The sequence below is a fragment of the Lissotriton helveticus genome, chromosome 3_1 (assembly GCF_964261635.1).
Source record: "Lissotriton helveticus chromosome 3_1, aLisHel1.1, whole genome shotgun sequence".
Classification (NCBI taxonomy): Eukaryota; Metazoa; Chordata; class Amphibia; order Caudata; family Salamandridae; genus Lissotriton; species Lissotriton helveticus.
Genome location: NC_136061.1, coordinates 938,208,880 through 938,214,879, shown reverse-complemented (window position 1 = coordinate 938,214,879; position 6,000 = coordinate 938,208,880). Strand labels below are relative to the sequence as shown.

The 6,000-nt window shown below is 45.4% G+C and overlaps 1 long non-coding RNA gene across 2 annotated transcripts in view; it reads right to left on the bottom strand.

The window, feature by feature from the left end:
• Positions 1 to 3,424: 3,424 nt before the first annotated feature.
• The window catches only part of LOC144824803 (uncharacterized), a 42,074-nt gene continuing 39,498 nt past the window's right edge, over positions 3,425 to 6,000 (bottom strand). For both annotated transcript variants that reach the window (XR_013609124.1, XR_013609123.1), the window contains one exon: positions 3,425 to 3,635. This is a non-coding gene — a long non-coding RNA (uncharacterized LOC144824803). The remainder of the gene's footprint in view (positions 3,636 to 6,000) is intronic.

Below are 6,000 nucleotides of genomic sequence, written 5' to 3'. Positions count from 1 at the left end.
TAGACTTTTACGTACCTCTCGGGTCTGTCTATTGAATGTAGTGAAAAACCTGATCTTGCCCACTGACTCTCTGTGTTTTTCTTTTCTTTTTCTACTAGCAGTGAAACTCTTGTTCTTTTTTCTACTTCGGTTTTAGCTTTGTTAATCACTGTTCTCGGATAACCTCTCTCAATGAATCTTTTCGTCATGATTTTCTCTTCTGTACCGTTACTTTCTGATGTACTGCAGTTACATTTAGCACGTAGTAGTTCTCCTAGGGGTATGCTACTGATAAGTGAACTGGGGTGACAACTACGTGCGTGCAGCAGGCTGTTACCTGTCGTGGTTTTTCTAAATAAAGCACTTTCTAGATGATTTCCCTGAACTGTGAGTCTGAGATCTAAGAATTCCAAAGCTTCTTTTGACCACTGGCTTGTGAACTGTAAATTAAAGCTGTTCTTATTAAGGGTGTTTACAAACTCCTTTGCTTCATTTTCTGTACCCTCCCACACACAGAAAATATAATCTATGTAGCGGACCCACATCGCTACCTTATCTTTAAAGATGCGCAATTCACTTACTACTTTTTCTTCCCAGTACCCTAGATAGAGACCTGCAAAGCATGGAGCAAAGCAAGTCCCCATCGATGTTCCGAGGGTCTGTTTAAAGATCTTATTTTCAAAGATAAAGTAGTTTTGTTTGAGACAGACAGTCATCATCTCAATCAGCATCTCTGTGTGGAAGAGGTACGAGATAGATCTCTTGTTTAGGAAATATCTACATGCTTTTAGAACCAAGTCGTGGGGAATGCAGGTGTATAAACTCATGACATCGAGAGATAACAATGAATAATCGCTTTTCCATTGTAAGTTTTCCAAAACTCTCAAAAACTCTTCTGTATCCTTAACATAGGATGGGAGTTTATATACCAGGGATTGCAAGAAAAAATCCACTCACCTGGAGGTGTTCTCTAAGCAGCTTCCCTTGGAAGAAACAATTGGTCTCCGAGGGGGATTCTGCTGATTTTTGTGAATTTTAGGCAGTAAGTATAATGCCAGAAGTTTGGGGAATTTACACAGTAAGAAGTTATACTCCCCCTGTTCCAATAACCCCTTTTCCCTCCATTCTGCTAACTGAATTTGAAAAGTCTTAATAGAGTGTTTGTATTCCATTCTATTACTTCTGTTGTAGTTGTCTTTATCTGAGAGTTGTCTCATCCCTTCCGCGATGTACCTTTGTTTGGATAGTACCACTACGTTGCCTCCCTTGTCTGATTTTTAATGACTATTGTATTGTCATTTTTCAAATTCTCGATAGCCTCTTTCTGCACTTTCGTGACATTATTCCACCCACAACATTTCTTACTATTGGAGAGTTTAAACAATTCCTGGATAACACCTTTCTCGAAGACATCAATGGCTTAATTTTTGATTAGGGGGACATAGATGGACTTGGGTTTAAAATCACTTTTGGTGCTTAAATCAAGGGGAACGTTTACATTCATCAGGGTGATGTTAGGGTAATTTTCTACATCTCTTTCATCTGCTAACATATTCATAGTGTGGAGTAATTCAACATCAGCAATTCTCACACTGCTAGGCTGTTCCTTGTGCGTGACTACATTACTTATAGCTTTGGTTGCAAACCATTTTTTTATTTGTAATTTCCGTGTAAAATAAAACAAATCTATACAACTCTGCATGTCATTAAAATTACTTGATGGGCAAAATGTGAGACCCAAAGATAAAAGTTCTACCTCTGCGTCAGTGAGTGTTCTTTCAGACAAGTCAATGACAGTTTTTCTATCCATCACTTCGTCTTGGTTTGGCCCCTTGTACGGCTTCCCACTGGGCTTCCAAGCTCTCCTAGAGTTGATATACTTACTTTTCTACCACCTCTATTTCCTCTTCCACAACTGTGAAATCAAGCTTGTTTGTTGCCTGACTGTCTTTCCTTGGCATCTAGGCTGAACTCTGTTAAAATGCTGTTTTTACTCCGTCCTGATCGACGATATTTGAAAAGTCACTTCTGCTGGTTACACTCCCGTCTGTTTGAATTTCCGTGCTGGACTGATCCTCCAAATTACCAGCTGCTGTCGGAGTGTTATTCACTTTGAAAGTTGTCGCAGTTGACCCACTTCGTAGTTGGTCGTTCTTTTGCAAAGGTCAGAATCTTGCCTTTTTGGTAATCAACCAAGTCTTGTTGGAATTTTCATTGTTTATTTCTTCAATCTTGTCTAAACTTTTTGTCCACTTCTTTCTCAAATTCCTCTTGTCCGCATATTGTTTTTAATTGTTGTGTAATATCTTCAATAGTACCGGTTAGCCATTCACAGTCCTTTTGGGCATGCTTTACCAACATTTTCAGCATATTCGTTGAGCACTGATGGTTATTGCTGGCCCAGTCATTCACCAATTCTGAGTCCGGGTCGTTGAATGTTGGCGTTATAAAGATAACCAACCCTCTCGGTATTCTACCAACATCAATATATTTTTGGAGGGTTGTCGGTTCCCACCATTTGTTTTGCTCCATTTTGAGTGCCCTCCATAGTTAGTCCCATAAGTGTCTTTTATTCGGCATAGTGGTCTCACTACTTGATGTAGTACTCCTTTCTGTTGTATCATTAACTGTGCAGTTATCAAACATTCTGGCTGCCGCTTCCGAACGTTTGTCATTCCTGGTCATTGCCATGCTTTGGCTGTTTTACATATACGTGATAACAGCGTCACTGCTTGTTGCAGAGGGACCGTGTTCGCTTACATCCACAGTCTCGCCAGCCGTTTGCTGAGTTTAATTGACTTCTCAAGCAGCACTAACTCTTTCTTTGCAAAGAGCTCCTGTAAACCGGAATCAATTTCAAGTCCCGCTCTTCAAATTAGTTTCTGTGCCACGATAAACTGCTCAGCAGGTAGGGGTTTATTCAATATCCAACCTGCAATTCAGTGCTAGCACTGTGGTCGCCTTTTCCCCCCTACCTCTCACAACGGCGGTCTGCAGCGAGGGGGCGAGCCTCTGAACACCGACACACGCTGTCACCTCTTAACAACAGCTGCTGCGGACAACATAGGGCTTTCCAAGCAGTAATTTATTCCGCCAGAATGGAACAACTCGACGCGTTTCGGGATGAAAATCCCTTGATCACGAGTACTGTGGTACCATTGTATTTCCATTTAAATAAACATGTGACTTTGTTACCTTATAGACAGTGAAAACAGACGTAACTGAAAACGAAAAGTTACCTCACTCCTCTACCAACATAATTGTGTCTGCATATTACATTATACAAAAAATTGATGGGCAAACTCATAAACATGGATATTCCAGGCGGTTGTTAAAAAATAACGATCGGTGACTTTTAGCTTAATGAAAAATTTCCTAGCTATCGTAACGGAAAGTTTCAATTCTATAAGGACAAGGAGGCGAGGATTATGCAGTCCTTTCTTCTCTTTATTAAAATAGCAAATTTAAAGTGGACCAATAAGAAAACTTTATAGAAACTTCAACTCCCATGAGCACATGGGCCACAGTGTCCATAACAACTGCCATCCAATCACGGGGCTGTCCACTGTATAACCGGTCCTGACGTCCCTTCCTCTTCCTCTTCTGCTCTGCGAGGAAAGATTTCCAGGGCGTACATCATTCCTTCTGGTCTTTTCCTAAACCAATATAAGACAAACCGTTATCCTGATTCCTTTCCGTATACGGAAGTAGAGAATGCGATATACAGAGCTGCATAACCAGGTAACATTTGAAAATGTGTCATAAACAAGCTTAGAATATTCACATATGCCAACAATCCTGATAATGAACTCCAATAGCCTCACAATCAATTTGAAATAAATACAGTTGCATTAACATCGTCAAACCCATTCGAAAGGTTACTTACTGAGATTACGGAGACTCCGGGTGGGTGAGACCATCAAGTCTCGGGAGTGATAATCCTCGCCTCCTTGTCCTTAATAGAATTGAAACTTTCCGTTACGATAGCTAGGAAATTTTTCATTCTATGTCAGGACGGAGGCGAGGATTATGCAGGTTTAAAGCCTGTCCACCACCAATTCCGCTGCACCATAGATGGGTTTGAAGTAAAATTTCTTGAATATGGACTCGGAAGACCAGTTCGCTGCGGCCATAATATCCTCTAAGCGGCCGCCAACCTGAATAGCCTTAGAAGCCATTGCTCCTCTCATGGAGTGAGCCCCGAATCTGGTCACGTCCACCCCTGCCTCGGTCATGATCCAACGGACCCACCTGGCGATGGTTGGAGAGGAAACCGCCTTGAACGGCTTTTGCAAAGCAATGAGGAGTTGACGTTCTCCCGGGAGACGGTATTCTGACGTCAAGTCCTCATACGCCTTGAGGCACCGTACCACACAGAGTTTGGGTTGATCTGGAAAAATAGGGTAAGATACCGACCTGATATTGGTCTTGGTTCTCCTAGCCACCGTAAAGGTGACTCCTTCCGGGGTGAACGCCCGTGCAGTAATGTCCAAGGCTCTGACATCTGAGACACGCTTGCACGAGACCAAACAGAGCAAGATTGCCAACTTGGCAGATAACTCCTTTCTGGAGAGATATTGATTGTCCCTCCAAGAACAGAGGAAACGGAGAACGATATTGACATCCCAGAGGGAGTCATATCTGGGCTCCGGGGGTTTAGACAGTCTAGCACCCTTCATCAACTTACAAACCCAAGGATGCTCTCCTGCCGGTCTCCCATCGATATGGGCATGCCCAGCCGAAATGGCTGATCTGAAAGAATTGATAGACCGATAGGCCAGTCCTGATTGGGCTAATTCAGCTAGAAAATTCAAGATGTGGCTAACATCCGCCCCCACGGGATCGGTGTGTCTTCCCAAACACCAACGACGCCACCGCTGCCAAGCCGAGCGGTACCTCTTGACCGTTCCAGGAGCCCAGGCTCTACGGATGAGGTCCTCAGCGTCTGCCGAAAGGCGTCCGTCCTGCCAGTGTCCCCTGAAATCCTCCATGCCATGAGTCGCAAGGCCCCCTGGGTCACCAGAGGATGAGGCTCCCCCTGAGGGCCCGAGAGCAACGAAGGGAACAAGGGCAGTAGAATGGGACAATCCCATGACAGTTCCAACAGAGAGGGGAACCGTGCCTGAGCCCTCCAGAAGGGCGTCACCAGGATCATGGAAGCTTGTTGACGGCGAACCTGAGCTGCCACTCGTGGAATCATGAGAAAGGGGGGAAACGCATACGTTTGTTCCTAAGCCCAATCCTGCAAGAACGCGTCGACTGCCGACGCTTCCGGGTCCGGTCTCCAACTCACGAATCTCGGGAGTTGTCGATTGAGCCGGGATGCAAACAGGTCCATCGAACATGGACCCCACCTGACCATCAAAGCCAGGAAGACCGATTGCTCCAGTCGCTGAAATCCTGGAAGTACCTGGATTGCCAGTCCGCAATGGAGTTCTGCCTGCCCGGTAAATACTCTGCCGTCACCGAGATCTGTTTCTCCAGACAGTAATGCCAAAAATCCTTCGCCAGGTTCGCCAAGGCCCGAGATCGTGGGCCGCCCAGGCGATTGATATACTGTACTGCTGACACATTGTCCATGCGTAGCAGAATGCAGCACGATACCTGGTTCTGTGTAAGGGATTTCACCGCGAAGGAACCCGCCAGGAGTTCCAGACAATTGATGTGGAGGTAAAGCTCCTCCTCCGACCATCGACCTCCCATCGTGATGTCGCCACAGCGAGCACCCCAGCCCGATCTGCTGGCATCCGATGACTAGATCCGGGCTGGAACCGAAAATCGCTCTCCCGTTCCACGCACTCATGTGCTCTATCCACCACCGCAACTCCGTTCTCGTTTCCTCCGTGAGGGAGATGAGTTCGGAGTACGTGAGCCCCTTCCTGAGATGCAGCGCCTTCAATCGCTGCAGGGCCCTGTAGTGAAGAGGGCCCGGGAAGATCGCTTGGATCGAGGAGGAGAGAAGACCCACGATTCGAGCCAACTGGCGTAGAGAAATTCTGTCCTTCCGGAGGACATGGGAAA